The sequence below is a fragment of the Carlito syrichta genome, unplaced genomic scaffold (genome assembly GCF_000164805.1).
Source record: "Carlito syrichta isolate Samal-C Ts95f unplaced genomic scaffold, Tarsius_syrichta-2.0.1 Scaffold287565, whole genome shotgun sequence".
Classification (NCBI taxonomy): Eukaryota; Metazoa; Chordata; class Mammalia; order Primates; family Tarsiidae; genus Carlito; species Carlito syrichta.
In genome coordinates, this window is record NW_007231661.1 from 8,961 (window position 1) to 33,443 (window position 24,483).

Below are 24,483 nucleotides of genomic sequence, written 5' to 3' on the forward strand. Positions count from 1 at the left end.
CTTTGACTTGCAGATGACTGTCTTCTCCCTGTGTCTTTACATGGTCTTCCCTCTGTGTGTGTCTATGCTAACTCCTCTTCTCATAAGGAGTTCAGTCATATTGGATTAAGGCACACCCCAATGGCCTTGTTTTAACTTTACTACCTCGTTAAAGGTCTGTCTGTCTCTAAATACAGTCACATTCTGAGATACTGGAGATACTGGAGGTTAGAACTTCAATATATGAATTTGAGGGGGACACAATTTAGTCTGCATTAGTACCTCAAGTCTCAATACATGCTCAAGAGAAAATGTATCTGTAGGTTGCAACCCCCCCCAAGATAGGTCTTCACATTCACCTCTCATCCACCCCCTTTCTAACCTTCTCACCCTGCCTGAGGAGGTGTGAGTCTTTAAGAACATTATATGTGAGGACCGGGCTGACAGAAACATGGTGGGAATGGGCCGTAATGCCAGCATGGTAACACCTCCCATCTCTCTGAGCCTTACAGAGGCCCAGATGCCCACAAAGGACAGCAGAGAGGAGGGAGGCCAGCTACCTGCAATTTTAAAGTGTTTATTCTTTGCCACACCAGAGTGATATATTCTTTCAAGTAGTCATTCTCCTTGTACTCATGACGATTGAACTTAATAAAAGCATCACAGTTCAAAAAAGACAAATTAGAAACCACTGTTCATCTTAGAAATTAATATGTGAGTGAATTTAACAAGAGATGAATTGCACTGTGGTGATCTGGTCCCTCTTCACCCACTCCGAGCCCCAGTTGTTTGTCATTATATCTGGAAATATGATTATTACTCTGGTACTGCTTGACATTTATTAAGGATCCAGGGGCTATATCTCCATAGCAGAGAAAAGTGTAATTATCTGAGTACTCAGAGAAAGGAGCATTTCCTAGTCTGAGTCATCCAAATAGACATCCTCCAAAGACCCCTAGGCCACAACCGGGGCTTGATGCAGAACCCAGGCTGTCTTGTCACTTGGTGCAAGATGTACCCTGTTCATAACTGCCAACATTGTATGGGCACACATAGGGATATTATATATGATTTACCAACAAACAGGGAAAGCATTTTATTTCAGTATTTTCTTATTAACTGCTTTTATCATTCAATGGAAACCAGGTCTCCACTAAGAACTTGTATTTAAAAGTAGATATGTCAGCCTTCTGTGGAAGATGTAAGATAGAAAAACTATTTAAGTAATATGTTTACTGGATGTTTCAAAACAAGAAAACACTGTATTTCAGATGGATCTAAATGTGGTAGAGGGGAGAGGGCCAGAACTGCTTAGTACCTGACCCTTACTTTTCTAGAACCAGGAATGTTGTCAACTAACCCTTTGGGTCTCATTAATCCTGACCTACTGTGGGCAGAGAATGACTACTTATAGAGATCTGGACCCTAAGGAAAAGTGAGGAAAGTCTATGAACTTCTTTTCAATCCCTCACACTTTTATCATTGCTTCTACTTAGCAGGCCCCAGACAATGTCCCTGAGAACTTACTCTAGAGAAGCTGATGAAAAACTCAATCATCATAATACAAAGCGCTGCCTCTTCAGGGTTTATCCTCTATCAGGGATCCCCAAGAAGGCATGCTGGGAAAGAGTATTCGCAATAATGAGTGGTTTATGTGATGACTACATAATACTCAGACAGATAGGACTTTCTCTGTTGCTTACTACCACCCAACTACATGGTACTGTTCACCAAATCCCTCATCATGGCTCAGCCAGCACCAATGGAGGTGTGGTGACCAAGGAATGACCATTATGTCTAGTGAGAGTGACCAGTGATCACATGTGATCTCTGGGGTCAGAAGTGTCTTTCACATCAGCAGTTTCACTCCTGCCTTGATGAATGGGGGATCACCTGAGTTTAATTTGAATCTATCTGTCTTTGGTAAGTGAAAGTAAGACGCTAAAAGAGTCTGGAGTTGACACTAAAATCAAACAGCATAGCCATTGCTTTCCTTTATTTATCAGTGACTATGAAGAAACTTTAAAAATTACAAAGTAGAGAGCCTACCATGAATCACGTATTATATAGTTTTAAAATCTATTCATAAAGTGGAAATCAAATTGTCAATAATACCCTTAGAAGTCCCTAAAACTATCCTAGAGTACACGACTATCTGGGAATTTGTGAATTCTGTACCACCCTTCTGCATACCTGCCAGGCAGCTTTTCTACTATTTTGTTGATTTCCAGATGAAGTGGCTGGCTTGTGCAATTTTGGAGACAAACTTATACAAAATAATTGTTTTTAAACATGAGAATTACATTGAATACAACAAGCTGTTTAGAGTCAAGAGAGGCCATGGGATTGTCTCTCTGAGAGAGGGGTGACTCACACTCTCCATCTCAGGTTTATGATGGGGCTTAGACAGAAAGGTTGGGTGAATTCCTATTGTGTTTTAGTAAATACATTTTTATTTTGGAATACTTTTCATATTCATATTCAGTACTTCTATATACTTCTCACCCAGTTTCCCCTGTTGGTAGCATCTTATATTACCATGGTACATCTGTCAAAGCTAAGAAAATGACATTGGTGCATTACTATACCTTCAAACTTTATTTTGATTTCACCAATTTTGGGGCTAATCCTGGATTCAATTCAGGGTACCACATTACATTTAGTTATCATGTTTCTTTAGTCTCCTCTAGTTTATGACAACTTGTTAGGCTATCCTTGTTTTTCATAATCTTGACAGTTTTGAAGAGTAGTGGTCATATATTTTCCAGAATGTCTCTCAATTTGGGTGTGTTTAATTTTTTTTGTTTCATAATTATCCTGGGTTTATGGATTTTGGGAAGAAATACTACAAAGATGAAATGACCTTCTTGTCACATTGCATTAAGCGTGACATCCTTGTAACATCATCATTGGTGATGTTAATCCTCACCTCATAGTTAAGGTGATGTCTGTCAGATTCCTCAGCTGTAAAGTTACTTTTTTATCCTTTCTATACTTGATTTTTTGGAATAAAATCACTAAGTTCATCCTACCTTCAAGAAGGGTGAGCAATTAAGCTTTGTCTACTGGAGTGGAGAGTATCTACATATATTATTTGAAAGTCTCCTGTAAGGAAAGTTTGTCTCTTCCCCTCCATCTATTTACTTACTCAATCTTATTTATGTCAGTAGGGACTCATTCATTTTTATTTTAGAATTTGGGCTATAATCCATTAAACCCATGAAGTTACTATTTTATTGCTCAAATTGTTAAAACTTTTTCCTCTCATAGTAAATGGACAGTATTTGGGTACTATAAGATATGGATACTTGCTTTCACTGTAGCTGTCTTGATCTCTCCCTGTTCACAAATGTGTTTTAATACAATTCCACTATAGCCCTTCCTAACATTTTTTGAAGTGTGTGTTACTCAGAAAGAGTTAAGCTATGTTGCAGTAACAAAATTCCCAAGTATAACTGGACTAAAACAGCAAATACTTATTTCTCAGTTGGGCTACAAGTGCACTGTGAGTTGGATTCTGTGTGTCACATCCTCACTCTGATTCTGGCTCAGGGAGCAGCCATTCTCTAGAACGTTGAGTGTCTTGCTGAAGCAGAGCTAAAAACAGTGCGTAGCAAATCCCTCTCAAGTCCTTCAAGCTTCTGGACATATCTCCTGGGCCTCACCTATCTCAAAGGTAGCAGGAAGTCTAATCATGCCACGTGCCCACAGGAGGAAAGAAGTGAAAATAATTGACAAACAGCACTAGTGATTAACACATTGCATTATCTTTTTTTCTATGCAAATATATACAGATTTGTTACTATTGTTAGTATACTGTTTTCTAACCTCCTTTAAAAAATCTCAATGTAGCAAAAACCTGGTTCTGTATTATTAGATTTTTTTTGGCACGAGGGCTGCACTGAACCATTGTGTAGGTTGTGTGCAAAGACATCTGACCAGGTTGGTAAAGGGAAACTGAAATCTAGCCTTTGCTTCACTATTCAGATAATCCAAGGGCCACTTGAGCTGGGGGTCACCCTTCATGAAAGCATGATTTGTGCTGACTTCATAGTATTCTACCAAGGAAATGAACCATCCTCTATGTGCGAATATTTAATTGATTCATTTTTGTGTCACTATATATAGGATAGATAAAAGTGTTGGTCACTAAATATCTGTGCGAATATTTTATGATTTGCTTAGGATAAATTACTGGCAGTGAAAAAGAAGAGCCAAAGGATTAGGTGATAATCGTGTGTCAGGACATGGTAAGTAGATACAGTACATATGGAGACTCGACCTCTCTCACTACTGAATTTAATCCCAAACCCAACATGTATAGTGCGTAGTTGGAGAGGCAAGTACCCATAACTGTAGTCTTGGCTCCAAGTCGCTGAATTGGATCTGAGCTGTTGCCTTCAGATATTGGCTTTTCTAATTTTTGTGAGGCCACACAACTGTGATTAAAGGACTAATGATGCTTTGAACAAACAAGCATAATGACTATCATCAGTGGACAGCGGGTGTTTCTTGTGGGACAGCTTGGATGGGGGTGTCACTAGCTGCTGGCCAGCACTAGGGGTGCCCCTGGCATAGGTGAATACCACTGAGCTTTGGTCAGCTCACTTAAAAGGGACTGTCTAGGTGGAATGTACCCCATCCACCATTCCAAGATCTGACCTTATACTGAAGCTAAACCCTTCCCTAATAAGGCACTGGGAGAGCAACCCCAGGCCTGCTCTCCCTCTCAAATCTCTAAGCAGTCTTGGAGACCCTTTGTTCTACTTCAGAGGTTCTCAAACTCTTTAGCACTGGCAGTTGCTAAGCAAAGGTCATTTAGTTCCAATAAGCGATGCAAAACTCTGCTCTGAATTTGTCCCTGATCGATGTGCTACATTCACTGCTGTCCTGGCAGATGGGCCTCTGCCCTTGACCTGACCCAAATATCCTTTATTCTGTATTCATTTCCTTAGTGTGACAACTTTCCAGCACATGAAAGGACTTAAAAGCCAGTGGGAACGCAATGCTAGCTTAGCAGTGTGAAGATACACAGGATGGAAACACATGTGAGGAAGGTGCCTAGGAGAGAGCCCAAGAACTCATTTTCTGACTTTGCCACTTCCTATATTGACAGTCACTTATCCTCACTTGGTCTCAGTATTTTCTGCTATAAAATGGGAGTAATCACATAGATTTGTCAGGAAGCTAAATGTTAAGCATAATAACACATATGGAAACTCCTTTGTTGGTCTTAAAGTGCCGTGGGCATGTTAGTTAACTGGATGTGATGTTGAGAGAGCAGACCAAGGGGTAACAAATATTTGGGTTATCAATACTCTTAGATAATCCACTGATGTGCACTTGGTCCATTCTCTCTCCCGTTCTCCCAAGTCTTCATTTTGTTCAAGATTCCTGCTCAGCTGTCAGGGGAAGCAACCGCCTTGCTTCCTACACCACCTTGGAAATGAAAGACATCTGGCAGGAACCACCTCACTCTGATGTGCCACTTACAGACTCCTCCCCATCTGGAGCTATCCTCAGGCCCATTCCTCCAGACTCTGAGCATGAGAGGCTTCTCCCTTTCCCATTACTCAGCTCTGATCCTGCCCTTTCTTCTCTTGTCCTGTAGAACCTGCATCATCAGTGGCCTTTCTGTTTCCATTGCCTTTTGACTACATGCTTTATACTGCCAAATTCCCCTCCGTCTAAAATACACTTGAGTCTTTTCCTTCCTATTTTAGCTTGTGGCACAGCTCCCACCTCTTTTTTTTCTCTCCTTCAGAATTAAGCATCTTGAATAAATTATCTGGACATGCTGTCTTTATTTTCTTGTCTCCAAACTTCTTGTTGATCCATCTCTGCCTAACCATTCCTTTGAAATGATTCTTGCAGAAGTTACTAATGACCAATTTCTGCAGAAAAACATAATGAACATTACAGGTCTCATCTTACTGGACTTCTCAGATGCATTCACTATGCTTAAACTGCCCTTGGTTTTCATGATAAGTTTTTTTCTGATTTCCCTTAAACTGCTCAAACCCTTCATTACCTGAACTAAATTTTGCTGATGTTCTCCAGGTTTCTGACCTTATTCCATTAGTCTCCTATTTGTCCTTACTCTCTTGAGGGATCTTGTCATTTCTCAGGGTTATATATCACTTAATTGCTGTTGGTTCACAAATATATCATGACTGTGGACATCTCTCCTGAGCTTTCTTCTAGGGATCTCTATCATTGATATTTCAAAATCACAAGGTCTTCATATAGCACAAATTTGCTCTTTTTCTTATTTCTGTGATTTCTTATAATTTTTCTTAGTTTATCTAATTTAATTCACTTAACTAAGCAAACCAGATATTATAGGGGGTAATTTTGCCCTCTCATACAGTCACCAGTTCATACCAACATTACTTTCCATATGACTCTTAAATTTGACTCTTCCACATCACTAGTTTCATCCTGTGAACTCTTACCTGTACAGTCATGATTGTGCCCTAAAGGGGCTCCCTACTTTCAGTCTTGTGTTTATTAAATCCATCCTCCAAATTACTGCTAGAGTAGGCTATCAAAAATGCTAATTCCAAAATGCTAAAAATTGAAAAATAGAACATTAGGCTTCTATTTAAAACTTCATTCAAGATTCAGCTAAAGCAACATCTCAACCAGGGAGACTTCTCTGAACATTGGGTCATGCCAAGGTCCCTCTTCTGTCTGTCTTCTTCATTGTATCCTGTGTCCCCGTGTCATCTCTGCCTTAACACTGGCCATGTTAGTTCATAACTATGTCTCTTCTATTAGGCTGTAAAAAACCCAGATACAGCATTCATCTTTGTACTAAGTGCCTAAAAAATAGTAGGTGCTCAATGAATGCTGAATTTAAAAACAGAGAGTAAATTTGAAGCCAGGAATGGAACATCTGAGCCAGGGTATAAATAACCCTGAGCTACAGCTATTATAGACAGGGTATTTATTTGAAGGGTAAAGATGACTCATAACTGAACTCATACATTTCTATAAGTGTTAATTTTGAAGAGTCCATCTAAGTCATTATTTTCAACTGATATTTTCCATAATTCCAATATTTTTTACCCAGTCTCTTTGGGCGAAACTTTGTAGTTTAATAAGTACTTTCGTTATTCCGTGTCATCCTAGCTTCCAAACATCTCTGCAGATAGATAAAGGAGGTGCTAGCAACCTCACTTTATAGATGGTAAGTTAAGTCTCAGAAAGATTAAATGATTTCCCATGTAACGTGGCTAGTAAGGATCAAAAGCGAAGGTGTCTGGACCTCTGTGCTTTCTCCCTCCCACATGCTCATTTTGCAAGGCTCTGAAGTCAGCCTGCCTGACGCTTCCTACCCTGGGCCCACTTAAACCCCTGGGGCCATCCTGACAATGCCTATCTCTCTTCAGCAAGATGGCCCATTTGCTTTTTGAAGGCAGCTGCTTTGCATCCAAGTGCCCCCCAAGAGTTCTCTAATACTGCTGCATGTCTCCAAAGCATTATTAAAACAAAGCCTGGGCTCTTGCCTTAGATGTAGAATTAGTCAAATTTTTCAGCATTTTATGTCACTTGTGATACTCATAATGATTGCTTTACTTATAAATGTGTATAAACAATGTAAACAGCAATATTGAAGAAAATTTTGCAGACAAAAAAAGGAAAGTAAAGCAAAGAATGAAATCACCCTATCCCCATTACTCCAAAGCAGTAACTGGATTTTAAAAATTATATTGTTTTCATATTTTTTAGTTTTTGCTGATAAACACTTATTTTATTGAAGTATAATATGCATAGGAAAAATTGTTCAAATTACAAGTATACAAATTTAAGAATGTTAACAATGTTAGCATGTGACTTCCACCCAGATCAAAAATACAACATTAATGATACTCCAGAAGCATTCCTAACTCTATGCCCCATTCTGGTCACCAGACCCCTCTTACCCAAAAGGAGTCACTCTCTTGGCATCTAATAGCACATATTACTTTTCCACATTTTACATTTTATACAAATGAAATAATATAAAATATAGTAATTTTTCTTCCTTATTTTACTCCAAATTCTCTTTGCAAAATTTATTCATATCATTGCATGAAGTAGTAGTTTATTCATTTTTACAGTGGTAGAACAACAGTTCTCAAAATCTTTACTCTCTTAAAAATTATTGAAGACTCCAAAGAGTTTTTGTTTATATAGATTATATTGGTTGATGTTTACTACAATAGAAATTAAAATAATTTTTAAAATAATGAGTTTTAAAATTTATTTTGAAATAACAATAATAGACTGATTACGTGTTTTTTTGTGTTTTTTTTGTTTTAAGCAGGATTTATTGATAGGACAGAAAAGCTCCCACAGCGGAAGGGGACCCGAAGGGGTTGCCCAGTCTTGTTATGTGTAAACATTAATAACATTTTAATGAGTATAGTAGTCTCCCTTATCTATAGTTTTGCTTTCTGTAATTTCATTGACTCATGGTCAACTACAGTCCAAAAACAGTAAATGGAAAACTAGAAATAAGCAATGCCAAAGTTTTAAATAACTTTTATTACAGTATATTATTATAATTGTTCTATTTATTGTTACTTATTGTTCATCTCTTCCTGTACCTGACTTATAAATTAAACTTTATAGAGAGGGTTCGGTACTATCTACAGTTTCTGGCATCCAGGGGACATTTTGGAAGGTATCCCCCACAGATAAGGGGAAGACTACTGTAGCTATATTTTTCAAACAAACAAAAAAAATGTGAGAGGAGAGGTATTGTTTTATATTTTTGCAAATATCTTTAATATATGTAGGACTCAACAGAAGACTGCTGGATTCTCATATCTGCTTCTTTATTCAATCTGTTTTAAGATGATTCTTTTTCGTTGAAATATAAGAAAAAAATCTGGCCTCCTACAGATATGTGGTTAGAAAAGGAAGGAGAGTTTTAATAACTTTTTCCTAAAATTAAAGTTATTTTTTGATATTACACCAAAACTCAACAAGTAGTACTTTTTAAAAAGATGCTTGAAATCTGTACTAGAGAAATTTTTGTACTCTGAGACATTAAGATTTGTTGATCTATCGTGCACTTCGAATTGATATTTTAACCTCACATGTGATTTTGTAGCATGCGCTAGAACATGATGTAGGTAGCATGCATTTGTTTCCTGAGTTACATAGATCTCCCAATTGTTGACAGATTTCATTATGCAATATGAAAAAATTATGCTCAAGTCACCAGTCTTATCAGAAAAATCTTTAACTACTGGGAAACTTAAGCTCACAGAGGCAGACAGGCAAAGTTGAGATACCACCTAACTCCAGTTAGAATGGCCATCATCAATAATTCAAAAGTCAACAGAAACTGGAGAGGATGTGGGGAAAAGGGAACACTTCTACACTGTTGGTGGGAGTGTAAACTAGTACAATCTCTGTGGAAAACAGTGTGGTGGTTCTTAAAAGATCTAAATATCAACCCTACTGAGAATATACCTGGAGGAACTCAAATCACTCTATGGAAAAGATATCTGCACACGCATGTTTATTGCAGCATTATTCACAATAGCAAAAACATGGAACCAACCATGCTGCCCACTGAAAGAGGACTGGATTAAAAAAATGTGGTACATATACATGATGGAATATTGTGCAGCCATAAAGAAGGACAAAATTATGAACTTTGCAGCAACATAGAGTCTATATTACTGAGTGATCTATCATAGAAACAAAGAACCGAGTATCACATGTTCTCATTCATAACAGGACATTGAACAACTGTCATAATACTATGAGAAAGGGATTGGCAGTAGTGGGAAACGGCCAGGAGAAGGGGAATGCAGGATTGGCAGTAATGGGAAACTGCTGGTGGGGATGGCATACCTTATCAGTAAGGGTACCTGCATGATTAACATTTGTACACCTAACCCTGAATTATACCCTACATTTTTAAAATAAATTTTTTTTTAAAAAAAGAATTATTAGAACAAAAATTTTCTAAAATTCTAATATTTGCTTGAAAGTTCAAATCTTATCTTTGGCAGAAAATACCGTCAGTTGTTTGATTTAAGATGACAGGTTCACTTGGTTCATTTGTGCCTGCCAGATACTCAAGTGTCAATGACTATAAGTTTTCTGCCTGTCATTCTTTGAAATAAAAAAGTAAAAGTGATGTTCTGTGAAATAAGCAGCTAGTTCAGCCCACAACCCTAACAATTACACAAGGGGTTTTCCCTGAAGCAACCTTACTTTTTTTTTTTTTTTTTGGTATTCAAAAATGCTTTATGCAGGCATTCCTTTTTATTGCACAGACTATTAAAAGAAGGATATTCAGGGTTGAGATTTAATAAAATTAATAATTTGTACTGCTTCATCAAGGTATTCTTTAATGAAGATAGTCTTTTTTCTCCTATGAGTTCTAGATGGTGAGCAATACATATAATGAGGATTGTACAATTGGTGTCAAAACCTTTATTTATGCTAAGGTAGTAGTTTTACTCATCAGTGCTTTTGGGCCATTAACACAGATGTCAACATAGTGGGGACAAAAAAGGTTAGAATGTCATAGTATTTAGAAAATAGTTTTGACTACACAGGCCCTGTGAAAAGGTCTCAAGAACTCTTGGAAATCCATAGATCACATTTTGAGATCCATTACTGTATTCATTATAGAAATATGTCATAATTTATCCAGTTTATATAAAGGCTATTCATATTAAAGTCTATGTATCCATCTGGATGAATGACTTAAATAGTGAAGCAAAGTCTACTAAAGTCTGTATATCCTCTTTTTAAAAATGTCTGTCCAACTCAAAAAAAAAGTCTGTTCTTGTCTTTTGCATTTTTCTAATGAAATGCTTCCTTTTTTACTTACTAAATTTTAAGAGTTCTTTATATATTCTAGATGCTAGTCCTTTGATGGGTGTGTGAGTTGCAAATATTTTGTCCCAGACTGTAGTTTTTCTTTTTTTTTTAGTTAGAATCTCACTTCTGTCGCCCAGACTGGAGTGCAGTAGCATGCTCCCGGCCACTGCAGCCTCGACCTGCTGGGCTCTGGCGATCCTTCTGCCTCAGCCTTCCAAGTATCCAGAATTACAGGCATGTGCTACCATGCCCGACTTATTTTTTGATTTATTGTAGAGATGAGGTCTCGCCAAGTTGCCCAGGTGGGTCTCGAACCCGTGGGCTCAGGCATTTCACTCACCTCAGCCTCCCAAAGGCGCGGGATTACGGGCTGAGTCACTGAGCCCGGCTTAGTTTTTCATTACATTCACTTAACATGAGTTTTTGCAGGGCAAAGTTTTAATATTGATGGAGGTCCAACTCTTCAATTTTTCCTTTTATGGCTGGTACTCTTAATGTAAAATTTAAGAACCATTGCCTAGCGCTGTATCCCAAAGATTTTCCTCTAAAATATTTATAGTTTTATGTTTTACATTTAAGTCTATGGTCCATTTTGAATTAATTTTTGTATCGAGTGTGAGAGTTGGGTTCATTTTGGGGGCTATGAAAATACAATTGCTCCAACACCATTTGGTGAAAAGTTATCTGTTGAATATCTATTGCAACGTTGTCAGAAATATGCTGGACATATATGTGTGGATTTATTTCTGGATTGTCTGTTCTTTCCACTGATTTATGTACCCATTTCTCTCTCAGTACCACATATTATTGATTACTATGACTATGTAATATATCTTGAATCCACAGAATGACCTCTCATTTTATTCTTAATTTTCAAAATTGTTTTAGTTCCTTTGCCATTTGCTATAAATTTTAGAAATAATCTTGCCTGTGTCTACAAAAAGACCTGCTGGGATTTTGATGAGAATTGTGTTAAATGCACATATCAATTTGGAAAGAAATGACATCTTTCTATGTTGAGTCTTCCAATTCATGCACATGGTATGTTTCTCCCTCTGTTTAGATCATCTTTGCTTTCTTTCATCTGCATCTCATAGTTCCAATATGTACTTCATATATGTGTTTTGTTAGACTTACACTTTATTTTACTGTTTGTCAAAAATTGAAAGTGATATTGTGTCTCATTGTAGTATCCATATGATCATTACTAATATTTTGAAATACAAGTAATATGTGTATATTGATCTTATATCCTGTGACCTTGAGGTTCTTTGTAAATACCTTGAGTATTTACCTTACTGAATTTTGTTTTGTGTTTAAAATACCTTAGGAATTCAACACGGACAATCAGGACATCTGTAAATAGGAATCGTTTTTCTTTTCCTTTCAATCTGTATGGCTTTTTTTTTTCTTGCATTATTGTGCTGAGTAGAACATTTAGCACTACATTGGATGAAAGCAGAAAAAGCAGATATCCTTTTGTTCCCCATCTTAGAGCACTTTCACTATTTCACAATAAATATGATATTAGCTATAGGGATTTATAGATGCTCTTTATCAAGTTGAAAACTTCTCACCTATTCTTAGTTTACTGAGAATTTTTATCATGAAAAAGTATTAGATTTGAACAAATTTTCTGCATCAATTGATAAATCATATAATTTTCTTCTTTAACCTGCTAATATGGTAGATTAAATTGATTGCTTTTTCAGATACTTACCAGACTTGCATCTCTGAAATAAATCCCACTTAATAATAGTGTATATTTTTTTAGGTATTACTGAATTCTTTCTGCTAATGTAAGAATTTTTGCATATATATTTATGAAGAATAGTTTTCTCTTTTTTTGTACTATTTGCCTGGTTTGGTTACCAGGCATTGCTATGTTCATAAAACTAACTGGAAAATTTCTCATCCTTTCTATTTTCTGAAAGGTATTTTGTAAAATTGGTGGTATCCTTAACTGTTTTGTAAAATTCTCAGGTGAAACTTTTTGGACTCAGAAATTTATTTTTGATGAGTTTTAAAATCATGAATATAGTTTTCTTAACAATTATAAGACTATCCCAATAATCTATTTTATATTGTGTGAGTTGTGATAGTTTGTGTTTGACAAATAATTTGTCCATTTATCTATGCTGTCACATGTATGAGCGTGTATGTACAATTGTTCATATTATCCTCTTGTTATCTTTTTATACCTGCAGAGTCTGTAATGATAGCTTCCTGTTTCTTTTCTCTTTTTATCTTTGTCGGTGTTTTCACAGATTTATAAATTTTATTTATCTTTTCAAAGTACAGTTTTTTTGTTTTAATTATTTTTCTCTATGTTCTGTTTTTAGTTTTATTGACTTCTGCTTTTTATTATTTCTTTTCTTTTGCTCATTTTGGGTTTATTTTTCACTTTCATTCCCTAGTTTCTTTGCTAGAAATTTAAATTATTGATTTGATAATTTGTTTTCTAATCTCAGCCTGTCATAACAAATTACCACCCACAGGATGACTTAAGTAATAGATATTTATTTCTCACAGTTCCAAAAGCTGAAAAGTCCAAGAACAAGGTGCTAGCCAATTTACTTTGTAGTGAGGTCTCTCTTCCTAGCTTGCTGACAACTGTTTTCTTGCTGTATCCTCACATGTTACAGAGGGTTTCTGTTTCTCTTCTTAAAAGAGCACTAATATCATCACTGGGGATCTACCCTTATGACCTCATCTAAGCCTAATCACTTCCTTCTAATACCATCACACTGAAGCTAGGGCTTAAACATATAAATTTTGGGGGAACAAATATCAAGTCCATGACAGAACTGTACTTTTTCTAATGTATGCAATTTTGCCACAAATTTTCCTTTCAGCAATGTTTCAGCTACACAACACAAATTTTGATATATTTCATTTTCAATTTATTAAGTTCAATTTTTAAAAAATTTTTTACCTCGAAGGTTCTTTTTTGACACTTGTATAGTCAAAGTAAGTTGTTAGTTTCTACATGTTTGGAGATTTCCTGTTATCTTTTCGTTACTGATTTCTAGTTTGATTCCATTATTGTTAGAGGATACATTCTGCATGTCTTCATCTAAAAAAAATTGTTGAAGTTTGTTTTATAGCCTAGGATGTAGTTTATCTTAGTATATGTTTTATTTTTATTTATTTATTTATTTTTTTGAGTTAGAGTCTCACTCGGTCGCCGAGACTGGAGTGCAGTGGCCGCTCCCGGCCACCGCAGCCTCGCCTGCTGGGCTCTGGCGATTCTTCCGCCTTAGCCTTCCAAGTAGCCGAAACTATAGGCATGCGCTACCACGCCCGGCTGATTTTTTGATTTATTGTAGAGATGAGGTCTCGCTGCCCAGGCAGGTCTCGAACCTGGGGCCTCAGGCAATCCACTCACCTCCCAAAGGCACAGGATTACAGGCTGAGCACCGAGTCCGGCTAGTATATGTTTTATAAGCAACTGAAAATAATGCATATTCTACTATTGCTGGATGGAATTGTCTACAAATGTGAGTTGCATTAGATTTTTTAGAATTCCATTTTGATTTATTTATTGTGTTTTAGGTGTATTTTTCTGTGTAACAATTTTAGTTGTTCTAAGTATTACATTATACATGTATTATAGGTAACTTACCAGAATCTAAATGATGTTTTCATAAAGTATAAATATTATCAATATTACTTCTCCTCATTTATAATGTGTTTCAAATATTTCTTCTACATTAATTTAGAATCACATCATATTGTGTTATAAGTTTTGCCTTAACTATCATCAATAATTTAGAAGTCTCAAGAAGAAAAGGAAAGTATATTATATATACCCATATTTTTGCTTACTGTATTCTTTATTCCTTGCTGATGTTTAAAGATTATTTTATCATTTATGTCTGTTTAAAGACCTTCCTTTAACCATCCTTATATTGTGTCTCTGGTGGTGACATATTCTCTTAATTTTCCTTTACCTGAGATTGTACTGATTTACCCTACAATTGAAAAAGATATTTTTGCTGAATATGGGATACTGGGTGGATAGGTCTTTATTTTCAGCACTTGAAAAATATTGTGTCACTTCTTTTTGGCCTCCATGATTTCAGATGAAAAAAATTCACTATCATTTAAATTGCTTTTTTCCTATATCTAGTGTTGTTTCTCTCTTGCTGCTGTCTCTATATATATAGACATATATATATATGGTTTTAGTTTTCAGAAGTCTAATTATAATGTGTCTTTTTAAAATTTTTAATTTATTTTCTATTTTTTTTAATTTTAAAATTGTGGGGTACAGTTAAGGGTTAGGTATGCAAATATGCATCATTCAGACACCCTTGTTGATAAGGGATGTTCCCCCCGTATAATGTGCCTTGACATGAATATTTGTGGGGTTGTCCTGTTTCAGATTTGCTTAGGATCTTGAGTTTGTAGATTTATGTCTTTTGTCAATTTGGGAATTTTTCCAGTCATTATCTATTTGAGTAATATTTCAGTACCACCCACTGTATTCTTTCTTTCTGATATTCTGATGCTATAATATTAGATCTTTTGATATAGTCGCATAGACTTTAAAGATTTATTCTTTTTTTTCTTTTCATTCTATTTTCTCTCAATTGTTCCAAATGACTTACTGTTGTTTTATCTTCCAGCTCACTGATTTTTCCCTCTGTCTCTTGAATTCTGCTGATGAACCCATCCACTGTGTTTTTTTCCTTCACATATATATAAAATAATATATATTTTAATTATAAATTTTACATTTGATTTTTCTTTACATATTCTATTTCTCTGATGAAATTTTCCATTTATTGGCTGAAGCTCTTGAATTTTTTTTGTTTCAGTTATATTGGAGTTGTCAAAGCATTTTCTATATTGAGTGCTTTAAAATCTTTATCAAATAGTTCTAACATTTCAATCATCTGACTGTTGATGTCTGTGATTGTCTTCTTTTCTTCAATTTGAGCTGTTCCTGGTTCTTGGTATGAGTCTAAATTATGAGATTCTGAATCTTATTTTTTACTTCCATAATTATGTATACACAAGCTGCTTTCTTTAGATATAATTCATATAGCATACAATTCATTCATTTAAAGTAAACAATTCAATGGTTTTTAGTATATACATAGATATGTGAAATCACCAGTGTAATCAATTTTATAACATTTTCATAACCTCCATACTCTTTAGAAAAGAAATTCCATACTCATTAGCTTTCATTCTTCTATCCTTTGTGCCTCAAGTCCTAAGTAATCACTTATATGCTTTTTCTCTCTGGGAACATTTCAAATAAATTAAATCATATAATATGTGGTCTTTTGAAATTGATGTATTTTACTTAGGATGATGTTTTTGAAGTTTATTCATGTTGTAGCACATATCAATACTTCTTTTTTAAATAACCAAATAATATACCATTGTATGATAGACCATATTTAGATTACCCATTCATCAGTTGATGGACATTTGGATTGTTTTCAAATTTTGGCTATTAAGAATACTACTGCTATAAATATTTATGTGCAAATTTTGTTTGGGCATAAATTTTTATCTTGGGTATATATCTGGGAGTGGAATTGCAGGGTCAATAGGAATATTTTGGCTTAATAGTTTTAATAACTGTTATACTGTCTTCCAAAGTTTTATACCATTTTACATTCCCATGAAAAATGTATGAGGGTTTCAGTTTACTCATGTCCTCAATAACACTTGTGATTGTATAAATTTGTTATTCTAGTCATTCTACTTGGTTGACCATCTCATTGATGTCATTGTGACTTTTATTTGCATTTCTCTTATGACAAATGACATCAAGCATCATTTCACATACTTATTAGCCATTGGGATATCTTCCTTGAAGAACAGTCTAGTCAGAGCCATTGTCCTTTTTTAAATTGGATTATTTTTCTTTTTATTATTGAATTCAAAGAATTCTTTATATAATCTAGATACAAGTTCCTTATCAGATATATAATTTATAAATATTTTACTTCCTTCTGTGGGTTATCTTTTTTACTTTTGTGCTAGTGTCTTTTGAAGCACAAGTTTTCACTTTTGGTGAAGCCCAACTTAACCTTTTTGTTGTTGCTTGTACTTTTAGTGTCAAATCTAAATCTGGCAAGTGCCAAATCTGAGATTGTGAAGACTTACCTCTGAGTTTTTTTCTAAGAATTTTATAGTTTTAGTTCTTACATTCAGGTCTTTGTTTCACTTTGAGTTAGTTTTTAGTATGTTATGAGGTAAAGGTCTAACTTTATTCTTTTGCATATGTTTTCCAGCACCATTTGTTGAAGAGACTATTTACTCCCCCCTTGAGTAGTTTTGACACCCTTATAAAAATTAATAGACTACAGACATATAGTTTTATATTTGGATTTTCAATTTTGTTCCATTGATCTATATGTCTATCCTTATGCCAGTGCCACACTGTCATGTTTACCACTGCTTTACAGTAAGTTTTGAAATCAGAAAATATGAGACTTTCTACTTTTTCTTTTGTTTTTAATTTTTTTGCTATTTTTTGGCTATTATTTGCAATTTTATATGGTCATGAGGATTGGCTTTTCAATTTTTGCAAAAAGTAAAAGTCACTGGAATTTGAAAGGGATTGACTTAATACTGTAGATGGTGTTAGGTAGTATTGACATTTAACAATATGAAGTCTTCATATTCATAAGTATGGATTGTCTTTCCATTAATTTAGGTATTTTTAAAATTTATTTCAGCAATGTTTTGTAATTATTAGTATAAATCTTTCACTTTCTTTGTTAAGTTTATGCCTATACATTTTATTATTTTGGATGCTGTTGTAAATGAAAGTTATTTCTTAATTTCTCTTTTTGATTGTTCATTACTGGTATATAGGATATATTGATTTGTATATTTTGATTTTGTACCCTGAAAACTTGTTTAATTCATTTCTTAGTTCTGGTAGTTCTTTTATGAATTATTTGAGATTTTCTATATAAAAAAATTATGGCATCTGTGAACAGAGATTTTGTTCTCTTCTTCTTTTCATTTGGATGCATTTTATCTATTTTTCTTGTTTAGTTGTCCTGTCTAGAATCTTCTATACAATACTGACTAGAAGTAATGAGATGGATATCATTGTCTTGCTTCTGACATTAGGGGACCATCCAGTCTTTTGCCACTAAGTATGTTGTTAGCTGTAGGTTTTTTATAGCTGCTTTGTATGAGATTGAGAACATTCTTTTTTCTTCCAGTTGATCGAATTTTTTTGTGAAAGGATTTTAGTATGTATCTAATACTTTTTTGTGTGTCTGTTGAAATGATCATGTGGTTTTTGTTTTTTATTCTATTGTTGTGATGTATTATATTAATTATTTCAGATGTTAAACCAATCTTGCATTACTGGGATAAATCTTACTTGGTTATGGTGTGTATATTATATATATATATACATATATAATATGTTGCTGGATTCAGTTTGCAAGTACTTTTTGAGAATTTTGTGTTCATATTTATAAGAGATATTAGTTTGTACTTTTATTGTCTGGTTTTTGTATCAGGGTATAACTAGTCTTGCAGAATGTATTAGGGAGAGTTTCATTCTCTTCTAATTTTTGAAAACATTTGTGAAGAATCAGCATTTGTTCTTCACTAAGTATCTAGAAAAATTCAGCAGTGAAGCCATGTGTGCTGGGCTGGGTTTTTCCTTGTAAGTAGTTTCATTTTCTTTTTTCTTTTCCCTTTCCTTTTTCTTCTTTCCTTCCTTCCTTCCTTCCTTCCTTCCTTCCTTCCTTCCTTCCTTCCTCTCTTTCTTTCCTTCTTTCTCTACCTCCCTTCTTCCCTCTCTCCCTCCCTTCCTTCCTTCTCCTTCGTTCCTTTTTTCTTTTTTTTACTAATTCATTTTTTAAAAACTTTTTACTTGTCTATTCAAATTGTTTATTTCCTTTTGAGTCAGTTTTGGTAATTTGAGTAATTTGTGTCTTTTTAGGAATTTGTTCATTTTATCTAAGTTACCTAATTTATTGCCACACAATTTTTCACAGTATTTCTTTATAATCTCCTTTTTAAAAAATTCTGTAAGTTCAGTAGAACTGTTCATTATTTCATTTATAATCTTAGTAATTTGAGTCTTCTTGCTTTTTTTTTTTTTCTTAATCTAGCTGAAGGTTTCCAATTTTGTTGATCTTTTCAAAGCACCAGATTTTGGCTTCTTAATTTTATCTATTGCTTTTCTATTCTATAGCTCATTACTTTCTCCTGTAATATTTAACATTTACTTCTTTCTCCTTGCTCTAAGTTTAATTTTTTCTCTAGTGTCTTAAGGTGGAAAGTTCAGTCATTAATTTAAGATATTTTCTTTTTTCTTAATATGAGAATATATAACTATAAACTTTAATCCATGCTTTGCTTTAGTTATGTCCTATATGTTTTGGAATGTTTGGTCTTCATTTTTATTTATCTCAATGTATTCTCATACTACACAGCCATAAAAAAGAACAAAATCATTTCCTTTGCACTAACATGGATGGAGCTGGAGACTATCATACTTAGTGAACTGACTCAGAAACAGAAAACCAAACACCACATATTCTCATTCATATATAGGAGCTAAATGGTCACAAAGATGGAAATAATAGACACTGGGGACACAGGAGGGGGATTAGGGTTCAGAAAATACCTATGGGGCACGATATTCACAATCTGTGGAATAAGCCACCTGAGACCCAATCCCCACCACTCCCCAATATGTTCATGTAGTGAACATATATGTGTACCCCCTGAATCTAAAATAAAAGAAAAAAGAAAAAAGCATCATATTCTCTTTTGATTTCTTTGACCCAATAATTATTTAGGAGTGTGTTGTTTAATTTACAATTATTTTTGAGTTTGCCAGATTTCTTTCTGTTAATTGAATTCTAATTTCCTTCCACTGTGATAAAATAACATACTCTGTATTATGCCTGTTATTTTACATTAACTAAAGTTTTTTTTATGGCCTTCTCAATCTCTCGCACCATTTGAAAATTTGAAAATATTTCAAGGACCAAATAAAAAGAAAGAAACATAAATATTGGCCACACTCTAGTGAGTTTTCTTTCTTTCCACACTATTATCTCCTCAAATCTTAGCTCTCTAGGTAGTTTTTCCTGTCTTAAGACAGATTTTTCAAATCTAGATTTTTGTAGTTATTCTTGGGAGAAAGGCTGAGCTGCTACAAGCTAGCTAAATTATAGATGGGAGTGGAAATAGCCTATAGAAATGTACTTGAATTTGTATGTGAGTATGTCACATACTAATAGATAAAGTCTTTATTAGTTTGCTCTGACTGATTTGGCCACTAAATACTATAACCATTATCCCCCTGTTGATCAGCATAGAGAAGTTCTTATGTAAAATCACAACTATCATTAAGCTGTGCTTTGTTTTCTCCAGGATTTTGTGTCATGTATAGAGAACTATAGAAGAAGAGGACAGGAACTATATGCTTGTTTATTCAAAGACCATGTACAGGTAAGAGACAAAACACATCCTTTCTCTACATAGTAGACAGACTCCATCTTGTACCTAAAAAACAAACAAAACAATACGAAAAACAGAACCCCCCCCAAAAAAAGGGCTATTGGTTTAAGCTCTAGATTGTCTAAATCAGTAATTTGTCATCAATGATTCAGTTCTGTTTGCATGACCTGTGCAATGGGCTTACAACCCACACTGTCAGCAGATGCGGAGATAAGCCTTGTATCCATCCACTCATGTGTTCAGTAAATAGGTATCAAAAACCCAGGGTGCGTCAGACTCTGTTGGGATCTAAAAGTGTAATTGTAAGCCTTGCTCTCAGACAACTTCACTGTAAAGGAAAGCTATACATTAAATAAATTCACAAGTTAGTAGGCATAACTTTGGGCACTAGGCGGGGAAATCACAAGGACAATGAGAAATTATCATAGGGGAGAAATCTAATTTGGGTGGGTCAGAGGTCTTATCTAAGGAAGTGACCTTTAAGCTAAGATCTGAAGAAGAAAGAATATGGGCTGAAGTATTTGAGAGAGAGTCTTTTTGACTAGGGAGGAGAGCATGTTTAAAGATCCCGAGGTAAAAAAGAGTTGGATATCATCGATTCATTGGAAGAAGTGTCTTGGGGAATCTGCACTGGGAAGAAACAAGATGAATTTAAGTATGGGTCAGAGCAGGTAGATGTTGTACCACATTAGGGTTTTTGGATTTTATTCTAAGTGCAATGGGTTGCTGTTAATAACGACAGGTTTAGATATTAAAGCCCTTATCTAGGAGTGACTGTTGTATAGTCTAGTCAAAAAGCACTGGCCCTCCAGTCATTCAGAGTCTTATTTGAATCCCAGGTGTGTCTCTTCCTAAGCCTAGAGTCTGAATCTCAAGGCCTCATCAATAATGGGGTAACACTTCCTACCTTTGACGATTTACCAAGTATGAAGCACACAGACTGTGTCTGGTAGAGAATGGATACACCCCATCGAAAGGGTGAAACATGGTATCAAGTATCAGAAAACAGAAGAGGCATTAATCTGCTGAAAACAAGGCACTCGGTCTAATTCCCCCATTTAAGTTCATTTGGCAGACCATGACATGCCCCTTGGATAAGGGGATCATGAGATGTGCAGCCTGCACCCCAGAAACACATAGTCTGGTAACATTGCCTCCCAGGTTATCCTGAGTAATGGGGTAGCAGATTGTCAGGCATGGCAGTGTGAGAGAGGATGTTTGTGGTATACAGAACATGCTCTTGGCCACAGGCAGATGGATCAGTGGGTATGTCTGGTTTCTCCAACTGCACAAGCTCCAACTGCCCTGGAAATTAATCAAGCATCATTACATCCCATCATTATATCCACAGCAAATCTTGCAACTCTGATACTTAATCAGTCAATTTTCTTCTCACTCCAGGAGTGCTGGCAAAAACAGTCACTTTTCCCCTGGCCCTGTTCAGATTCCACTTTCCCTTTTTCAAGTTATATTCATTCTCTTTTCTGTGGTCCAGCTGCTTTGTTCTATCTGATACATACTTAGGCCATTCTGTTGTTATATTGAGTCTTCATCATAAGTTACAGAAATGACTCATCTTGCCCATGCCATTAAAATTGTCTTTAGTGGTTGGAGCTCTTTGTAAGATGCCTGTCATCTTTGTAAGATACCTGGCCTTTCTTTTAGTATATGAGTTTCACTATTCTGTCCCTCTATTTTGGGATCTTCAGGGATCAACGGGATGTTTCTACTTATTGGTTGGTCTTTATCTACTCATTAAGTGTTTGTCAAAGCTCTCTTTGATGTAAATATTAGAAAATCATGTCAAACTGGCTTAGGCAACAAATAAAATGTTTTGTTTAAAATGCAGAGACAAGTAGGCTTCAAGCAGAACTAGATCCAAGCATTCATACTCTTAGCAGAACTAGATCAAGATCCATGCTTGCTCTGTGTGAGCTCCAGAGTGCATCAGTCCCAGTACTGGGGGATAATGCCCATCAGTCCATCCTGTCACCTTTCACAACATCTGGGATTAGTGAGACTTGTGTGAAGTGTTCATCCCTGAGGCCAGGGCTGGGGTCAGCTCCACAGAAGCAGCAGAGACTGAAAGTAGGGAAGGACTGATTGTCCAAAGGAAAATCAAATACAAAATCAGTCAAAAATCATAGCTGCCCCAACATAACAAAATCCCTGCCTGTGAGTCTCGGGTGTGGCATTTGCCCACTTGCAGTTTGAACTGAAAGAGGACTTGACACTGTGCAGAAACAACGGCATTTCAGAGCACCTTTCCAAGTGGGGAAACTCAGGGCTTTTACTCTTTAGTCATCTGACATTCACTGTCCTGGAGCCACATGTAACTTGCTATCATGAACTAAACAATCACTCATTTCTTGGTGATCTCACCACTGACATACATTTGTCTGGCTGAAGCTATTCAAGACAGTGTGTGCACCCTGTGGTGAAGACTTGCTCACCCATGTGCTTCCATATTGTTTAGGTGAAGTCTTGGGGTGGAGAGGTGCTCTTAAAAGACCAATTTGAAGCCCAGGCTGAACAATCTAGTAGCTTTGGATTGTTCATCCTCCATGAAGATCCCTCTACATCTCACTACAAATACAGCAACAATCTCCACTGAAATAAATCACCCAAACAAGTGTTCATTTTATATGACCAAATCTCTATTTAAAAAAAAATTTCGGACAGTCATGATTTTATGGTATTTCTTATTAACCAATTGAAGTACTATATAAATGCTATAATTGTTTTGAATATTAATTTGGGAATTACAGAGAAACAAAATAGTCTGTTTTTGAAATAGAATTAGCATTATTCACAATAATAACACAAATTACTTAAGCTGGATAAGACCATCATATCAAGCTCTTGAAAATATTGTCTCATGTAATCCTTCCATAACCTCATGGCTTTATTACTGTGGTAATATAATTAACCAAATTTGAAGGATGAGGAAGCTGACACTCATTCAGATTATACTGGTGTCAAATTGCAGAAACATGACTATGATCCAGGCTCATCACATGCCAGAGACCATGTGCTGGGCACTGTTCCCCAGTCATGTTTTCATGGAAATGACTCTGACAAGTTCTGAGAATAATTTACTCGTTTAAAATGGTTCATATTTGCAGAAGGCTAGATCTAAAAGTTCACCAGTAATGCTGGCAGAAACTGTGAGCTTATCAAATGATAATAGCCCCCTGCAAAGGCTTGTAGCTCTCGAGCTTAAGCCAGATTGGGTTTAAATCTGGGGTTGGTCACCTGCTGGTTTTTAGAGAAGTCACTTCTCTTCAGACTTAAGAGTCTTCATAGGGATGATAGAAAGTATGTATTCATGGTACCACTGTAAAGAAGAGATGAGATAAAGTAGGTGAGAGTCTCAGTCTAACACACAATCATGAGTTTTTTTTCTATGTTAAGTTATTTTTCTTGCCATTAGAGCTCACCTTTCCATTTTATAAAGAAATAAAATTCAAATTTCAGACAAAATTTTTTGAATATTCACTAATTCCAAAAGCTCACCCTGAAAATTTGATTCTACTGTTGAAACCAAACTGAACTGTTTCTTTCACAGGTGATGAATGAAACTTCAATTTAGCTATATAGGTTTAGGAGTGTTGATGTATTGTTTTTTAAAATAAAGATTTGTGGCCAGGCTCGGTGGCTCAGCCTGTAATCCCGCGCCTTTGGGAGGCTGAGGTGAGTGGATTGCCTGAGCCCGTGGGTTCGACACCTGCCTGGGAAGCGAGACCTCATCTCTACAATAAATCAAAAAAATCAGCCGGGCGTGGTAGCGCGCACCTGTAATTCCGGCTTCTCGGAAGGCTGAGGCGGAAGGATCACCGGAACCCAGTGGGTAGAGGCTGCGGTGGCCGGGAGCGGCCACTGCACTCCAGTCTGGGTGACGGAGTGAGACTCCAACTCAAAAAAAAAGAAAAAAAAAAGATTTGTGGTATACTCTAATATGAGGTATGATAGTCCAAGACTACATATACAATCTGAGAGAAGTTCATAGATATTAGGTAGGATTATTTTAATTAATATGGAAAGTTTTAGCTTCTGTGAACATTCCTTGGACATTCTAGAATCATATGATATCAGGTTTTGAAAGTCCCTTGGATATCAAGCCACTCATCTGATAGAGATTCTGGGATCCAGGTATGGAATACCTTGCTCAAATCAACCAATTATTGTCAGGACCAGTAA

The 24,483-nt window shown here is 35.6% G+C and overlaps 1 protein-coding gene across 1 annotated transcript in view; it reads left to right on the forward strand.

The window, feature by feature from the left end:
- The first annotated feature begins 20,199 nt into the window (after nt 1-20,199).
- LOC103254854 (WD repeat- and FYVE domain-containing protein 4) overlaps nt 20,200-24,483 on the forward strand; it is a 115,790-nt gene continuing 111,506 nt past the window's right edge. Inside the window, exon 1 of the mRNA XM_008052841.2 lies at nt 20,200-20,274. The gene's annotated coding sequence lies outside the window, so the exon portion shown is untranslated. The remainder of the gene's footprint in view (nt 20,275-24,483) is intronic.